Here is a 20,343-nt window from a genome sequence, read left to right as displayed (position 1 = left end):
CATTAGTGTGTTATTTGTAATTTTTTGATAATTTTGATAAAAGTAAAGCCAAAATATCACTTAATAATCAATCGTACAAATATACTGTTCTCTAAGAGATCTATTAATCATAATTCTTCTGCATTCGTATTTTTCATTTTACCGAGCAACGTTCCCATGGAAACGTCAATGAACGGAAACATAACTTACCAAACGTCAGGAAAATATAAACGACTGAACTGTAGTTAGTATCTATTGTTAGGATCTCGCCTTGAGAGCAATTTCGTCCGAAGATATAGCAATTCTATATCTCCGGGTTAAATTATACGACACAAATAAGGAACCCGCGTACCTATAAATTTTAGTCTCGGCAATGCGCATCGTTTTCAGATACGATATAACTACAACCATCTGATTTCAGAGCTAAATCGTAAGCTCGTATATCATAGCCACATTCGTAACTCCTTCCATCCATTCTCCGTCTCTTCTACGAAAGGGTTCCTACCTGATAATTCTCCCGCTGACAGCGATTAACGAAGTTGTGCTCGATACCCTTTTCCCTTCAAGGAACACGAATCGCGATCGTATCTACACAACAGCATTACTTATAACTTCTATATTCACAAACTAATATCAATTCCTATAAATCTTGCGTTTGGAACAGGCCGTAATCCTAAAAGCTTATGAATGTCCGCGTCACGTTTTTCGAGGATACGAAGATGCGAGATTTGCTTACGGATGCGTGAGTACGAATAGGATTTTCAAACTCAATTTTCTCGAAAACAAAGCTTTAAATGAAAAAAAAATAACATTTCTCTCTTTAAATTGTGCATATTACGTCAAAGACAGTCTTCGTATCTTCAAATCTGGAAAAGCTTTTCAAAGTATCCGTTAGAGGTGAACCACTCTGTAGAACTCAAATTAATGTTTGTATGGCATCAAATTTTGTCTGTCATTGTATTTATACTTCGCAAGAAATGTATTATTAAATTCCTATCGAGGTTAAAAAGGTCAAGAATTACTGCTCTGGAGGGATAAAACGCGAATAAAGCCAGTCGAGCCGAGACGATTGCAAGGCTGATGGGAGGGTTTCGTTAGTTTCAGATTAAACCAAATGAAAAACGAAGTCGATGGTCAGCAAGCGACGTAGGTAAGTTGTTAGCAACTGGAACGACCATGTTTGGCCCGAGGACGAAAGTTTCGCGTTTACGGGGTGGAGTGCTGGGTTATTTGTTTCTACTTATGTTCTGTCCGCAACGGGTATCTTGGGGTAACGCAATCATTACCGAGAGTATGTTGATACCGAAATTGCTTCGTTAACATTATATCGTTTCGTGGCGGTTATGGCCGTTTTAACGATCAACTTGCACGTAATACACAACAGTTCCGTCGACTTTAACAGCGGCAAACAACTTATTTTGTTCCAACGAGAAAACGTTCAGATATTACTATTTCCTGAAAACATTGATACATGAAAAAAAAACCTACAATTTATGTTTTGGGAATTATTTTATATTTTTCGGATGATGTTATCTTTTCACGAAGAAATATAACGCAGAGCTGACTACTCTTGAGTTAACCTCGTCGTGACAGATTTCATTTGGAAATTTTTGCTTTACGCATTTAATCATAATTACGCAATAAACAAACTAAATTAATTCTCGCACACGACCAAAATACTCAACGTTATATATTCAACGTCCAATGTAAAGGTCATTGTATCATAATGAAAATATAAATTCTCGTGGCTTGAAATACTTGCAACGTAATCTATGAGATACTATGTCACTATTAGTGAATATTTTTGTTCATGATCATTGACTACTTTCCTGTTAAAAATTATACCGTGTTACTAGAATTCCTAGTAAACGTTATTCCACAATATGGATTTGCCTGTGCACGAGGAAATACTCTCGTTTTTTATGTTATAATCGTGACTGCCCAACTCGGTTCTATCGTTCACGAGAACATTTCGCGCAGTACACGAAATCATAATCTACTTTACAAATTCGAAGTGGTTTCGGTTCGGTCGATCTAACGTACGCACACAGAAATGAAAACGTGACGACGATGAAAGAGATTCAGTTGAAATTCATGGTACCTTCAACGCGCGATATACGCGCGCTCCTCGACGTACTGCCGCAATCTCGGCTACAATGGCAACGGCGAGCGCGATTTTTTATCTCGCCATCCACCGCGAGCAGATATTTGTTTCTTCTCCGCGGCGCGGCTCGCAAATTATTAATCAAATCGAGCAATAAGCACGTGGGCATAAATAACGATAGCAACGGAGGCTCGTGCCCAGCTTGGGTTACGATCTCCGCCCGCGACGAACCGCCCCTCTTATTCGCCCATTTTTCCCTCTTTTTCTTTCTCTCTTTCTCTCAATCTGCTGCATTTCCACGGTTCCATCCCGATCTCTCTGGGCATTCGTTGTTCGGTTCTAGCAATCGCGATATGCGCTAGACGGTGGGCAAGGGTGATTTGTCGCGCCGGATATGAGAGTGGCGATGCACCCCCGTTAAAAGTATTATTATTTTAAACAATGACACGGCAATCATATAATGAAGATTAATTAATGTGTAAAAAAAGGTTTGCTTTAAACATTTTTATTTCATATAACAAATTGTGGAACGACAATCTTTTCATACGCAATACTAGATATGTTAAACCAGTGGTTCCAAGACTTTCTTGTCCTACCGCCCCCTTTTCAGAAGAAATATTACTTGGCGCCCCCTGGAAATTAATTTTTTTTTTAATTTTGATAACAATTAATAGGTAATATATGTGTATTAATGTTTATAGATTTTTCGTAAAATATAGTAAAGAAAGGTATAAATTAGAAACACTGAATTATGAACTTTGAAATTATGAAACTATTTATTGAACTCAGAATAGAATGTAATACAAAGAAAAGTTAAAACATTCGAAATCATCTTAATGAGAAGGATGAACCTGGTGTGCTGCTAACAATTTAGTAATCCTCGGCTCTATTTTCGTCAGCGGTAATCTTAAATCACTGCGATTGACTATTTGCAATTGGTTTCTTTTTTTTTTGTTAATAAATTTGTTACCGCACTGAATCCACGTTTCACTAAATATGATGAAGGAAATGCAATTAAGAATTTTTGGGCGGTGGCGCCCAGTTTGGGAATCACTGTGTTAAACTAATAAAACAAATACATTCGTACAGTGTTAACCAAAGAACAATTATGATAACAAAGCTATCCCATTGCATCTTATGGAGTGAAGATGAAAAAAAAAGAACAAAGATATAAGAACATTCCTTTCGAAATTAAATGCACCTTGTAGGGATTCTCTGTCTGTTGCTTGCCCACGATTCCGTCTCGATCTCTGTGAACATTCGTTGTTCGGTTCTAGCAACGATATCACGATAGGCGCTAGGTGGCGGGTAAGGGTGATTTGTCGCGGCGGATATGAGAGCGGCGAATGCCCCTTTGGACGCAATATTATTTTAAACGATGATATAGGAGGGGCGCGTGGTGCCGCAGAAACCGCGCGGTTTGGTCTTTCCACGTACGGGGCGTAACCCGCGAGATGAAAATTGGTGTACGTGTATGGGTAACGGGGACCGTGTGTAGAGCCACGGCACGCCGAAGGATGCTGAACCGGGGCTACGCTCGACAATGTCGCTGCTTTTGTGGTTCACGCCCCCGCGCCGAATTCTGGTCGCGTTCTACGAAATGAGAGTAGTGAGGCCTGTTTCTCGTCGAATACATCCAGGTACGGGCGTTTCGGCACCAATTGTTGTTTAAAGGAACTGGGGACTTCCTTTTCGAATTGTACTCGAACTGTTACCGTTTCCTTCAAAGTGTTCCATTGTGGGAGAATCGAACTAATACATTGTAGAGAAACTTTTTTAAAATTGTATCTAACATTATTCTTATTTTCAAAGTAAGTGTCTTTAATGAATAATCTTCATTTCTCTTGTTAACATTTGTATGTAAGCTCGTTACTTTTTTGTAGTTGCTTAATTATATATTAGTCTAACTTTTACCTTGTTTTTCGCCACTATACGTTAATTATGAATTTTGTATGTAATTTAATCCTGACGAGGGGTTGATACAATGTCCAAACATAAAATATAAAACAAACATTATATTCGAAAAAAAAAATTTGACCACCCACTCGTATACTGAATTTATGAGTAATGTTAAGTGAATGTATTATTCAATGCTGCAGTTCATAAATACCATTAAAATTATAGGTTCTTTGCTCATGTCATTTAACACGATCGAAAACAGAGGGGATCTTGTAACGAGGCACATTCAGGTGCAAGTACATATTGAAGTTCCTTTTGAACCTACAACTGCGTCTGTTGCTGCGTCGAATTCTGACCGCGTTCACTGAAATGAGAGTCACCGTATCCTGTTTTCTCTTCGAATTTGAATTCCTTCGGCAGAAAGTTCGATTACAAAGCATGCCTCTCGTGCCATTCCTAACCGCACCCCATCCCCTCTACTTATCGTGTGACTTTCGGCCCGGTAGTAATACTGATACGGCAATTGGTATAAGTAAATAATACACGTGAAGAGGGACAACTCTTCTGTTCCCTTTTAGCGGGAGCAGAAAAATTTGGGAATACACGACGGAGAAGGGAGCGGTATGCGGAATGTCAATGCATGCCACGCTCGTTTCACGTCCCTGGCTAAATTGCTCCGGAGTTCCAGCGATTTCATCGGCGAAACTCCGGACAACGAGTTCAAAAATGCTCGCGTTACTCTGTGTAACGTTTCGTGCGGCCTCTAAGAAGGTCCTTCTGACATGGCAGCAGCATCTTTCCTGAACTATCGCCGCGTTCGAAATTATCGGCTTGGCACCAATTCAACAGAAATGTATTATTAAGAGGCTGCGCTTGGCCGAGTACCAGGAGCGCAACTTCCAAAAAGAGAAGTCCATTGGTGCTTCCGGCGTTGGAGTTTCCTTCAAGGACGTCGCTAGCTTTTAATAGCTTCGTGAATCGAATTTGAATAACTGACACACGACCGATTAAATGCATTTCATTAAACCTATGTTTATATTTGTCAATAGTGTATGGATTCTGACAGTGGTTTTTAGTTACAGTGACTCTTATAGGTGTGAATGTATATTCTCATTTACGAGATTTTCTAACGAATCGTATGATTCACAGAATGATATTGCTAATACATAAATTTATAATTCAATATTTGTAATACCCAAAGCCTTTTAGATTTTAAATTATCATTATGATAACGTAACAGTTCATATAAAGCGTTCACTATTGAAAAAAGGTATCATTTGTAGATCTCAATTTATATGATTTTTTTTCACCGATGTAATTAGTGGAACCGACTAGTGACATTTATTTACATTCGACTTTTTACAATACACTCGCAACGTTTATTATTAAGTAACTTAAAACGCAGGATAAACTGGAGATTTTGAACTTTCCCGAAGATGGCAGCTTTCACGCAAGTCGCCGTTTTTCTTCATTAAATTAAAAAACAGCCGAACACTCGACGCGAAAATTGAATTACTTGCATTACATGAATATTCGCCTCTCTCCGGCATTATGTATGCATTAGTGCTTAATAACTGTGGTAAATAAAACATTAGAATTGCTGGTGTCCGTGGAAATAAAAGGGTAAAAAATATTCAGGGAAAATTTAACGAATTAACCGTTCTCACGGAAAAGCTTCTCTTCACCTAAAACGGCCTCTGTTGCCGCATACTCGCGCGAGGATACACACGTATACATACGTTCACGAACACACGAGCGTGAAGCTATACATTAAATTGCATCTCTGTTCACCAACAAACTGCCCAAACTGGCTGCCCGCCGACCGGAAGTTTTAACCGGAAGCAGCCAGATGAACGCTGTGCGCGTGACTTACTTCGAATCACGCCAAATTGACTTTCTATCTAGCTCCGCTGAGGTCTGACGTATCTTCTGCAACGAGAATATCGCGAAGCGAGGGAGAAAGATTGGCCGGATGAGTGGGACAGACAAAATGTACCTTGTATCGTACACGTACGTGACGAAACCGAAAAGTATCTTCTAATAATGAAACGTAGTTTCCGATAAAAGCAACGCAAACATGTGATCGCCCCTGATTCGCGGCCTTTAGCATTTTTTCAATCTTCTCAACAATAATTAACGTCGGCTTATTACAAGTAATGTTCAACCACAATGTACTTATTCAAAAATGTTCAATTCTATTTTACTATATTCGATAGCATTCTTCACCGTATTTATTTTACAACACGCTCCAGTTAATTTGCTTGCCAGCGCGAATTATTGTAATATAAAAGTGTTTTAAGTTAACGCGTATGCATGCTAATTAAATCCATCGCAGATGTTACATGGGAAACAGCGAGCAGAAGATTTCCCAAGGCTGATTACAATTTCTGTGTTCAGTTAATTGTACATACATACAGCGACGTGCATATTACAAGAGGATGTCGGGCTATTAATTCTTCGTTAATTATTCATTATTAATCCGCTTGTAACAACAAATATTGTCAATAATCACTTGGAAATTAATATGTAATTATGTTTGCGTTCAGTTGAGAAATTTAATGTTAATATATTAAAATAAAATACAGCTCACGGTTTGTAAACTGGAGTTGATTTCTGTTACCGAATCACATACTGATATTCCAACGGTTAATCGAGGTTTTAATATGTAACAGGTGTATTAATTAATACACATTTTAATGATAGTGGTACTTGAACATTATAATCACATAATTATAGGGATAAAAATTACATCTGTTGTCCGGTGAAATATGAAAAATAGCGTAAAAATGATAATGTCAGTGAAACATTATTTGAATTCCCTTCGTAAATGATCGCTAACGTTATATTGAGATATAACTTCTATACATACGTACGAAATTATACGAATAAGGCATATAATCCACAATATACTTGCAATCATGATAAAAGTTCTTGCGAGACTACCGCCATTACGTTTCCCTTGTTTAATAAATCCTTTAAGAGAGACTTCAATAGAAACTGTTCCCCTTCCTTATCTCTTCTTTCGTTACAGGTACATAGTACAATGCAATACCTAATTTATTAGCTGGATAATTGCATCTCTAGTATCACAGGTTTCGCGTACTTAACGAATTCGAGAAAAGGTATGCCATCGTCTCTAGTGGTCCGACCCTTTCCCATTGTTTTGTACGTCTTACTGTTCTCTGGCAACGGGTACGTTTTTTCCTTGCATTTTTACCCCTGGTGTTTCTTGCGCTTGTGGTGCGGTCTGCGGCATTATACGGAATAACGAAATTAAGCCATGCGTGTACTCGTATATGACCAGCCCAAATTGCCTACAGCACTTTTATGCAAAACATTCTGTAAAAGAGTTTTTGAATCAATTTCGTTTTTTTTGTACCCTGCTACAATATAATAAAAGTTTATGCTGCAGGTACGCTCGAAGGAAACGCTAAACGAACTGCTTTTGCGTTTTACAAAGTGTAGGTTTGCGTATTAACTGTCGACACCAAAACACTATCGAGCAAATGGAATATCTTTTCACTATAGTTTAAATAAATGTCGAAAATATCCCTATACATGTAAAACTTGCATGGCAGTCAGCGTGTTGACATTCAATTACTTTCAAATTTATATTACACAGTTTAACCGAACAATATAATAAACCAAATTGGAATCGATAGCAAACGTTAACTCTGCACGAAAGCCCGCGGTGAAACGGCGGTATATTCGCAGAACGCGCTAAAAATTCGTAATTTGCCTCACAAATAAGCGTCGGCCGACTAATTATTATCCGTAAAACAAACAAGGCGCGCTTTTATTCGTTCGCGATAAACATCGGTAGATAGCTGGTATGGATGATGCATGTTTGGACTTATGAGAACAAGCTGGCCAATCAGGTGTACGTGAACGGATAGGCAGGTATCTGCATTTTGTACATCACCGGCGCGTATTGGCGTATGCAAAGCCTCCAATATTTGACTAGCCGAAGCTTTTGATTTATAGGCGCGTTCAATAAAATACAGACTTAACTTTAATGCCCTGGATTCGGCTGTACGCAGCCTGGCCGTGTGAACGTGCAATTGACATTACACGCCTACGTACCTAGACAAAAACAAATAGATACGGGCAGCAGGTACGTAGGAGAGCCTGCTGTCTGTTTATTGTTAGAGAATAGAAACCGTCATAATCGGGATACTTTTTGAAACAGTCTTTCGATTGTTTCTACAGCATGGTCCGTCTACAGTGTGCAAATAATGGACAACGACACGCGCTTATAGTATTGACAAACACGTCTCGCTACAGTAATGGACTAATGAAATCTGAAACGCCATGAGAAAACAATACGAACGAATGTTATTATTCGACGAACGGTAACAAGGACCATTGGAAGGATTCGTTAGTTCGCCTTTTATCATAAAACTTTTATGAAATATTGTCACGGTTTATACACAAGATGAAAGTGTATTTTCTATTACTATTGCAAATATGAAAACCATCGTTTATAGCATTGAAATATATATTGACACAGATTAATATTGGTGAAAATACAATTACAGTTACGCTAACATTCATTGCAATCTACAAATTGACACTAAAAAGTTATAACTCTAAAAGTTTACCACTTAAGCTATTGACATAATTCTAAGAATGTGGACGAAATAGAATTACTTATTGTATAATGTTTGGACGGCATCAAATATTATTCCGAACTATTTTACAGTATTACGTTACTTATTAAAGAAACTTTTAGGTTACAAGCACGCGAAATGAAAAATTCGTGTAATCCAAATGACGAAAAAAAATTTAACATGAAAAATCTGTGGCCAACCAATACGTATGCAGCAGCGCGCCCTATGAAGGAAAGAAAAAGGCTGTTTCCATTTTGCGGCTAACGATTCGATAGAAGGTTTTGATTTTCGTCAGGTAGTATTCGTCCGACGGGTAGCCGAATTCGTTTGGGAGAACCGATTGATTTCCGGGCTTAGGCAGGCACGTGAGTTAAATACGTATTGGGCTTTGCCCCTGGCGCTCTTAGCATTACCGAACCTTTTTTACCTTTTTGTTCGTCCAATTTCAACTAACGATCTTTCGTTTCTAGCGCAAGAATATCATCACCTCTTGGGGATCATTGTCACAGTAGTATCATACTTCATCAATTATTGTTGCTTCGTTTTAGACATTGAAATTTTCTTAACGCCGCTGACAACAGGGTACATCTTACTTGAATTAAAACGCTTGCAAGAAGTGTTTTTTTTTTTTTAAAGAATTTTTATATCACTTTATTTCATATTATTATAATTATTCAGTAATATTAATTGTATTTAAGTGATTACAATTCAAAAGAACGTGTTCTAAACACTTTAAGGATATAAATTATGTAAAAAAAAAATCTAATTTTTCATCGTCATGAACGGTAACGTACGAAATGAAGTACGGATTATTAGACATTCAGGTATAGGGAAGAAAAGAATTTTTCTAAACACCCAAACTATTTTCATTCTAATAATTGCTATCAATTAAAATTCGCTCTTAAACTCATACAGTTCAATGGAAACATAATACGTTTCAATATATATTTGTAAAATACTTTTTTAGTCAATATGAATAATTTTATTTGAAGAAAATATGAGTTTTTCGAGGTAGGCAACACTAAAATTCATTACGACTTTTAAAATCCATATCCTATAACCTGAAATATAATATTTAATACGAAGTAAATTGAATCAACGTGTTCCTATGAAACTCGTACTTTTTAATTTTTCATAATATTCATTATTTACATATGTATTTCCTATATCGAAAATAAATTCATGTTTATACGCCGTTAAAGGGAATATCTACCGTAACGAATAATATCATAGCGACGTACGGTATATGAAAATTGATAATAACTTGTGAACAGATGCTACGTTCACGCATACAATAGCCCGGCTTCATTGTGTTATTAGTGTAAACATTAACTAAGTGGAAAGAGCAATCACAGCTCGCTGAAAATCATTACTGTTTCGTGTTATTTCCTGTAAAATTTCGTTCTAGTCGAAAAATTTCGAAAATTATTTCAAGGAAATATCGGAACACAAATAAAGCTGTGACACCTTACCCATAATTGAGGCAATAACTCCACGTGGAACACAATATGGGCAAGAGCCACAAGAGTTAATAATACGACGAAATACTTATAAAGACATATTCAAAGTAAACCCAACAAGACTTTGTTTAATAAAATGTATGGATGGATACGCTGTGTATCTTATTACTTCAAGTCGATGATCTGTTTTTCTTTGGAATATTCGTTATTATTTCTACCTGATGGAAAACAACACTCGTGATGCCTCTGGCTACAATCATCCTACACACGGTTCTCGTTATCCGATACACAAGAGAACTGTATGGCAACAAAGGGTACAGGAGTTTTCAAGTAACCGAAATGCTTGAAAATAAGTGAAAGAAAGACATGTGAATTACTGAATTTTATTTAAGGAAATTATCCTATATTTCATGCAACAGTAATAGTAATTTGTTTTATATCTGAAAATGTAAACTTCGGTAGTTGAACCGTAATATTCAAATGTTGCTACTACTTAAATTAGTTATTATTAATGAATGTTATTTTGTTTCTAAATAAAATGCTTCATTTGCTAAATAATCAGTCCCATGAACACTGTAAAAACGTCTTTTTAATGAATGATTCACCTCAGATGTCAGACATACTGAATTTCCACCTTAAACGTTAACATCCAATTTTCTGACAATTTACACTCCACCACATAGAGTCCAGAAGCAAGTCCAGAAGCAAGAATAATATTCAGGTGCTTGAAACGCTCCAATGGATTTGTAGTAAGGATTTTTGAGTGGTCCCTAGTGCATTACATACGTTTGCTTCCTTTAGCGGTTAGGTATGCATGACAGGATCGCTCTAGGGGATTCTAGTTAAAGCAACCCAGCCAGCTAATCCTGGAGCCTTTACGGTATTTCATGAACGTCCATCCGTCGGTCTTCAGGATGAGATTATGATGCATCAACTCTTACCGTGTGGAGAAAATCACTATTTAGAAAATCCTGTTTAAACGACAATTATTAATATATCCTGTTTAAAAATAGAATTCTATGTATCTGTGTATGAAAAACTTTACACGCGATTTTTTTGAGACTATATTTGTTTTAAATGATTGTCATCAACATACAAAAATGTTTCATACGAAAAATGTTAAGCCTCGTTGTTGCTAAAAATATTATTCATTCTAGTCACGGAATACATTTGCCATAGCGAATGTTTCACACTATTCGAAGTGAAATGTGAATGCGTATACCCAGGAAAACTTCTTCGACATCTGAGTGTTCGCCTAACGAATTCGAGCGCACAGACCATTATGTGAAGAATGCTATAATACGCAGTATAGAGTAAACACGGGAAATTCGAGATAACAGTTTCGAAATATTAGAAGACCAGGTAGATGTCGGAAATCAAGAGTCGGGACTAACTTACAAGGCCGACGCTCGTGTATCTCCTTAACTAGGAGAGGAGTCTCCGTCGAGAGTAGAGGCGGCACCGAAGAACAACTCAGTGAGAAACTCAGATTAAAATGAAACATCTCGAAAACTCTCCTCTGCATGTTTGCTTCGCCGGATGTTTAATCGTTCCACGAGTTCGTATTATCTTGTTGGAGTCAGCGTTTCAGGACATAACTTCGTCTTAAGAATTAAAGCTGATTTATTAGCCGGGGTTATTTTACAGGTTGCGTCACGCCCTGGCGACGGGGATTTGTATTTGCCACTCTTGGTGCGCATCGGCTATTTCGCTCGGGCTACTGTCGCTTACGCTATTCCAATACCGTCCTTTAATTAAACCGCGCAGCCGCGACGGGCTCGATGAGGAAAAAGTGAACGTGAAATATTTCACAGGATATTAGAAGATACCTCGTTTGCTTGGACGATTGTTTAAATTCTTTTCATGGATTGTCGTCCCCTTAAATTATAAATGCTGTTATTTTTGCTTCGTCGAGGATAAGTAAACAGACGAAAGGAAGTATCTAATTAACAGTGTAGAAAATTTAAGGAAATGAAAAGACAACAGAATCTCGAGAGATCCGTGCTGTGTTTTAGGAATTCATCCGTTGGATCCAACGCTTCCTTAAATCCAATTATCTGAAACGTTTAGCTAATTGTCCTACACCCTCGTTCTTTCGCAGTCTTATGTAGCGACGTCCCATAACTATCGCGGAAATTAAGAACAGTAAAGTATAAGGTAAATCACGTTGCTGCGTACATAACACGTACATTATCGCTAAAATATTCCTGGGGTGCTCGCTGTTTCTGTTTGACGAGGATTGTGACTTTTCGACATTAAAATTATGTTTAGAGCGCTAATTTCAGAAATGAATAAACAAACAGATGTTCTTTACAAAACGCAGCGTTCCTTTGATCGAATGAAAAAAATGCCCCAGCTACGACGCCAGATTAAAGCAAGTAGTCCATGCGACCCTCGTGCGATAAGCCTTTCGCAACAGAACCGTCGGCAGTACTCATTAATGAATATTTAAATAAGATGAAGGTCGTTGAACTTTCTTATGTGCAGTTAATGTGCGTACATTACACGTGAATGCACGAACGATCGATACGTGTGTCGTGCATATGTGTTTCAGCAACGTGTAAATATATGTTTAATACGTGTGTAATGTTTGTATACTTGTCACACGAAACTTACACGCGTAAGTACTTGAGAAACCACAGCCTCATACACCTATACGAGTACATAGATTCCAGCGATATTAACAATGCAACGTGTGCTGCAACCATGCGCAGAATGCGTAAGCTGTGATTTAGCAACTGCCAGAAAGATAATCTTGTTCTATTAAAGGAAATGTTTTAGATATTTCCGGTTGCATTGTAATCCTATGCAGATATCAACAGTGATACTTCGTAAGAATCAACATAACAATTGAAAACATTCTTTTCCTGATATTTGTTATTTACGAGGAAAACGCTGCCTAGTATTTTCGTGAACATACTGTATCATATCGTTCGAATGCCCTATTTTTTAAATGAATCATTGCGTCATGCATAATTGCTGAGACTGTTCAAGAAGCTTCTCAGCTCTCACTCTTTCCTTTTACTAGATACAAATGATAACGCAACGCTTAAAGATTTATAATGCTAAAAAGACAGAAAATGTTGGGCAACGCAGACAGAAATTCGTGAATATTCATAATCAAGAACGAAAAGGCATTGACTGGGGAACTCCGACGTCGCGTCGGGGTGATACCACGGTCATGACCAAGATTGAACGAAACTTGAAAGTCAACAGATCTGTCTCTGACTCATTATATGCTTGATTATAAACGATGACCGCGGTTGACAATAGCCCCTGCTCAAGAAGAAATATGACTTGATTTAATGTAAATGGGAAAATACAGAAAGGTTAATAAATGTTCTCTTTTTTCCCTTCCATCTAATTAAATGCCTTATTTCATCAATCCACGACAGAGGTGTCGAAAATTAAAATGGAATACGTGGTTGCAAAGTTTTTATACCTGAAGGATACGCCATTTTGTAATTGGTTGGCAGCGTTTGCTAAAAATGTGTATAATATGGAAAAATAAGATAAATCATTAAAATGTCTCATCATTTATTGCAATAATTCTTATACTTTTATGCCTGCACGTTACGCTACTTATAAAAAAAAATTGAAGAGTACTGATATTATGGATGTTTGAAGTTTGAAAACAGCTACGTGACTCCGCATATTTTCCATTCCTAATTTTTCCTGTAAATACTACGTAGTGGAATGACGTAGTAGGTCTCGATGTGAGGCCGGAAGGGAAGCAGCAAATAATAATAACGAATGTAACCTCTACGTTTGCCATAAAAAGAATAAACCTGTTTCCTTTAAATTAATAATGAATAAAATGTGAACTTCTACACAGTATAAACAGTCATTTTAAACGCTGTATTTATTTCACATCGTACAGTGTCTCTAGTTTTCGGACATTATTTGAAAATAAAACCATGTTTTTCTTTAACAATTTCAGCTGCATTATGCTTTTCAGAAATGTACTTTACTGCACTACCGCCGTCATTAGTACACTCGTATATGTTTGTACCATAAATCAGAGTTTTGGCTGAGCGTGAGAATAGCCTGGCAGTCGGAGACTTGGCGTGATCCACCCTTATTAAAGCGTTACTTGCTTACTTACTGTTATATTCCGGTCGTTACTTGAAATCGTTCGCCGTGACACGTTCGGTCTGAAAACTTGGACGGTTTTTAATTTTCTGCCCGTAACAAGCAACCATGGACGGCAAAATCACAAATACAAGCTGGAAAACTTTATTTTAGTATGAACATCATAAGAACTGTTATTCACCATGAGCTGGTATTTGTCAAAACGTAATTTAACGAAACAGTGACTCACAGATATATTTATTCTTCCTCGACTACTGATATTAATAATATAGCTCGTATCATTATGAGATCATTATCGAAAAAAATTATACATTCTTTCAACTAAAATTTCAATCACTTATCCAAAGAAAAGTTCGATACATTAAAAATAGAAACTTAAATAAATTATGAATAAAATAAATGTTACCCAAATAACTCGTTATAAATAAATATTTAACGAGTATAAATATTTAGAAATAACATTTCAATAGTGAATATTCGATTGTACCATATTTATTATTTTTCAACAAACTCTAAGTCAAATGAAAGCTCAATTATTGCAATGTATATATTTATCAGAAACCATCCCACTACATTTTGTCCACAAAATTATACTATATAAATTTGGAGTCAGCAGTTGAGAGAGTACGAATATTCTCGAGCCTCGTTGTATATTTAATGATGTTTAATTTAACTGCTACTTTTGTAAGACTGCAACCGTCGCATTCACAACAGAATAATATTTTTCATCTATTGCAGTGTTCTACGTTTAAAAAGGATATACATTCTATTATACATAAATTGTGAAAAGTTTAATTTGTAACATTTTTGGAGTTTAAACATTTCTCTTTGCATTCCCGTCTGACGTCTACTAGCTTGATTAATGACCCAGCAATGTACGCTTTTGCACTTCATTTCGGGAACAAAGAATTGCTAGCGATTCAGTAATAAAAAATTTAATTTAATTTTTCTCTTTATACAAGAAGTTTGGAATGCCAAGAACGTTTTACAGTAGTTTATTATGTATAATAATTAAACGAAGCTGAAATAGAAGGAATTCCTCTACAATAGGCTTCTTTTACTGAGTAATATTTTTCTTTTACTAATTTAAAATAGTAAAATTATTTTATTATAAATTCTTTTGCAGTTATTAATTTTAGAGTTTATATTTCGCAAATGAGGTACTAGTTTCAATATTCCTTCAATAGGAAAATTGAATAGAAATAGGATTCAAATATGAACCATGTTCGTATACTATGTATATGGTCCATGAGAATCATCGATACCTTAAAACATGCATTTAATATGCATTTAATTCAAAATATACAGGCTTTCATTAATCTCGAATTAATATGCACCCTGAATTGTTTTAATGGTATAAAATATGGATTGAACGTTTATGTTCTCAAAATTATTATTGTAGATTAAATTGTTATTACAATTGATAACATATTTCCATCCTATTACACGAAGTACGTTATGCAAATGACTAACTCTCTCGTGTATAGGTAACATTATTAAGCCATAATGTTATTAATTTCGGTGACAACAGTCGCCCTAGAGCAATGCTTTATGGATAATCAATATATTCTGTATATACATGCGTTTATTACGTCTGAATAAAGATAAAAGGCAGCCATCGATTGAAAGTATAACCACTATATAATACAAACAAAAACATTAAAATTTATTATACGTATTGTATTTACATTTATTACTGAATTTGTTCCAGAAAGATTCGTAAAAATCAAAATTACGTTGAAATTAAATTAAAAATCACCTCTTCTCTTCCCAGTAAAATGTGTCATAACATTTTTTATTTATTTATTCATTTAGCAATTTTATCCACTTTATTAAAGAAAAATGTGGATCAAAAATATTATACGATATCGAAATAAGGTGGAGAAGGTAAACATAATTAATTTCACACACTTAATATTTTACGTGTTACGATTATGTAATAGTGTACCGCTGTTTTATTTTTGCTCATTTTTTTCTGTAGATGTATTATTCGTTTTCCAACGGATAACTAATCGATAAACGAATCTTAAACTAATCAGGGAATGCAGGAGAAGTATGTATGTCACGTAGCAGGTTTCGCAGTGAGAACACACTCCTCGAATTGTACGTGCGTGAACATCTCAAGCATTAACGTCGCCGATCTCTCTAATTTCGCTAGAATAGGTTTTGAAATGGGCTCGATCAACGTGTACAGATTCGTACATTTTCATTGGTGCTCGTAGTTTTTCAATTCCTCGAAACGAAAAGAAATACACAATTTCTTCAATCTGGATTTAATTTTTCAAATGTATCGTTTAATAAATCATTGTTTTAAAATAAAAGAAATTGTAAATTTGTATGTAAAACAAATTGCAACTTGAATTTGGTTTGAAGATATTGTAATATTTTTTTAACAGGAGACTACAATTAACGTGTTAAAATTGTATTAATTTTTCCAGATTTCATTTTTTGTTTCAATGTAAGTTATGTCCAAGAGTATTCTTAAGAGGAAATTTTAATTGGATCTCTAATTGATGTAAGTACGCAAAAGTCGTGATAGAAGAATTTAAAGGTACGTAAGACAGAATTTGTAAACTTGGATGATGAACATAGGAAATAGTAGTATATTGTTACAATGCTTACACAGTATCTTGGCAAATACAGAAATAATCCGATTAGTCTTGTATAAATCCCCCCATACGTTGTACTGCGCAATCTATTCTTCCTTCGCATGTTTTACAGGATGCGCGTTACACAGAATGATTCATAAATGGAAGCAAATCTGCAGAAAGTAAATGTTTACACTAAACCAAATAAAAACTGGTATTCAGTTAGATCAACATAGGGAGCAAATACTATCGTTTTCGAGTTACGAAAGATTATAGAATATTCTACGAGTATTCTTCTTTTGCGTTAGTGCTCGCTACGAACAAATTTTAACCTTGTTACGTTTTCCTCTGTATAAAGAAATTGATAACGATCACGATCTGTTAGAAAACATACGAAATGGTTTTGAAGTAATTGCATCAGTGCACGCTGGTTTCGTTATCCTCTTTTAAAGCAGAATAGGAAATAAATCAATACATCGTTTCAAATAATTTTAACAAGCAACTAATGGCTTGTTAATTGCTTGTTACGAGCATGTTATGGCTTGTTAATTGCTTGTTACGAGTATGTTATGGCTTGTATTGTACATTTGAATCACCCTCTATAATTGCTGCCGGGGTTGCACCAGAAACATCAAACAGATCTTCCGGCAAATGCCGCGTCAGTCATACATAGGGGAATCCGATAGTTTATTTTATTCCACCCCCCTTTCCATTCGCCACTTTCCTTTCGCGTTCCTTCCTTTCCCTGGAGGCACAAGTTCCGCCATTCATCGCATTGCCCTGGTCTTCCAACAGAAACGCGATACCATCCTTTCTGTTTCTACCTCGTTCCGTCAAAATCGACAACCGATCATCGTGCCTCCATTGTTTTCCGAGCTTGGCCGCGAGCGCAAAGGAAATTTAATTTGAAAAATTCAACTGCATCGTTGGTGACATAAGCAATTCAGATGTAAATAAATATCAATTTTCATAGAAATTGTACTTTTGATAGCAGTAAATTAAATTTGTGATATGGACAAAATTGCTTTCCTATTATTAAATGTAATGGTATATGTGTGGGTCAAAATATGTAATGGCGTGTGTACTTGGTAGACTCAAAGATTTCGCAATGCAGGCTCTACGATAATTCAAGGACCAAGCTAATTAAGAAGCTCCAATAGATGAAACTGTGTCTCTCACTTGATGTTGAATCGTTTGTTGCGAAACCTAATATTGCAGCTTGTCTATGTATTTTTGATTTCTTAAAAGAATGTAAACTGCGGATATAATGTACACGTAAACTGTAATATACATACTGCTGTATATATAAACCTTACCTGAGGTACTCAAATAATAAAAAAAAAGACTCAAAATTATGTCTGTGTAATACTATAATTCAGTTATTATTACAGAAGTCAGATTATTACCTAGCGATTATAATTCAAACTCGTTAAGAAATTTTAATATTCAGTTCTCTACTTAGTTATTTTACCATTTATCAGTTTTCAAACGTTGTTCAATGAAAACGGGCCAGTCTTGCAAACTTCATTGGTACGTACTGATTGGACATGGATTAAAAATCTACGTTAGCGGGCTCGCCGTTACAGAGATTATCCGCGAAACAATTTCGGTTTAAAGTAAACAGCGTGAGAATCAATTAAACGCTTTCAATCAGCTTCATGGAATTTTACAACGTGTACATTTACATTTTATTGGTTCTCGTAAAGTCGCATTGGTATGAAGCTATAATTTTACTGGAAATTTTGTACCGTAACCAGTGTCGGTATTTAAGGGGGATTTCTCGTTTGAACACCCTGAAATAGGGGGTGTATACATGAATTTACGACGAAGAAGGTACGCAGTCAATTGCTTTAAAATTTATCACATATATTCATTGACTATTCAAGAATAATTTGAAATTTTCTTATGTTAAGCTATCTAATAATATGTGAAAAACACGTGTCGTATAGAAATTTGTTAAGCCATTAAGAAATAAAATTTTATTGTGTATTTATTTTTTTAATCGTTGGAGTAGAATGAATTTAAAACGACGAACTCAATTGCGTTAAAATATTTGGTCCGTTTCGGTTGAAAGGACGTAAAATATAGTACGTAACTTGTAAATAAATTAAGCAGGATAGTTGAAAATTTTAGAGCACCTTGTATTTGTATGTATACATAAACGCACTAATTTCCAAAAGTTTATGTCAAGTATGTCGGCTGCAAAAACATCGTGAAGGTTGTCTCGAAACAGGTAAAAAAAAGAGTACCCCCTTTAATTCTTCACCACTGACTTTATGATAGTCCATTATTCACATTTTTCCAAGAGTTTACATGTACTCCGAGTAAAGTCCCCAGTCTCACATTTTCTAAACCTAGATAAATTCATCTAGACACACAGTTTTTGAATGTAACTGTTAAAGCGGAATTGCCGTTCATATACCAGTCTAATTCTTTTTATTTTAGGGACCATTACTTAGCAAAGTGTTCCCACTAGGAAAAATCGTATCTCAACGGCACGTTCGAAAGTGCTTTCATCCTTAATTAGCCGAACTTTGAATACAACTTTAATGTATGCAGTAAAGAAGTTCCAGAACACCGTAATGCAATTTCAGCTCTACAATGCTTTCATTGTGTCGGAGTCGCTCACGAATGCTTGCGTAGGTTAAAATTATTGCCAATAAATCTCCGAGATATCGCGACAGTATTCTTATTGTTTTAACTCGTGCAAGCTGCGGCGATAGAGAAATGAATTGTTATTCAATAATGCAAAACGCAAGGAAAAGACGGCGCGGGACGCAAATCGCCGATGATTCATGATCGTCGTTCTCATTTGGAAAATTACATTTTCCTCGCCAACATGAACAGATTGCACGTGTCCGATATGCTAACGAGAGCAAGATCTTATGTATCGATGTATCGATTTTTAAAGAATAATGCCGAACTGGCTGATAGTCCTTCGTTTTGAAAAATTATGAAGGGTTTTCCAAGAGGACTTCAGGATTTTGTATTTTTATCAAACACAAATTTTTAGTCAGTCCCTACCGACATTTTTACAAAGGAAATTCTTGTTCACAATCATGTCAGCTATCCCCCATTTTCGGTTCTTACAGGAGGTCTGGGACACCCTGTATAAATTCCGAAGGGAATCCAATAAGCGATCCTTTGTATTTCCAAAAGAATTTTAGAAAGTTTACGCAAAATATCCAGATTTGTTCCTATTGTCCACTTCTTTGGTGTGACGAAAATAGAATTGTTCGATTGCCAAAAATGTTCTAATGCAACACTCATTTCGTGTTCGAAGTACATTATAACTAGAATTTCTATTGATTCTCGACAAATCGATTCAATTCTAAAGGGAACTCTCTCGAATGCCTTGTAATGTCAATAATTTGCCGATGCTCGCTTTGGAGCACAAGAATTTGATTCTGTGACTATGTGGATCAAAGTTGAATCAACCTTCCAGTGAAGTGTAAGAGCAGAAACCATGATGACGTGACTGGTAAGAGTGTTGCTGCTGTGACGGACGCAAGGAAAAGGACCAAAGTGCTCGCGCTATCATAAATGTAGATAGAGTACGCAAAGTTCTACTGTGCATAGATGTGCAAATGAATATTATTGTCGGAAAGTTA

The 20,343-nt window shown here is 36.0% G+C and overlaps 1 protein-coding gene across 4 annotated transcripts in view; it reads left to right on the top strand.

The window, feature by feature from the left end:
• LOC128881777 (nucleolysin TIAR) overlaps window positions 1–20,343 on the top strand; it is a 504,665-nt gene that overhangs the window by 154,981 nt on the left and 329,341 nt on the right. The gene's annotated exons all lie outside the window — the stretch shown is intronic.

This window comes from Hylaeus volcanicus, chromosome 1 (assembly GCF_026283585.1).
Source record: "Hylaeus volcanicus isolate JK05 chromosome 1, UHH_iyHylVolc1.0_haploid, whole genome shotgun sequence".
NCBI lineage: Eukaryota > Metazoa > Arthropoda > Insecta > Hymenoptera > Colletidae > Hylaeus > Hylaeus volcanicus.
Note: the sequence above shows the minus strand (reverse complement) of the source record. Positions and strands in the feature narration are given on the sequence as shown.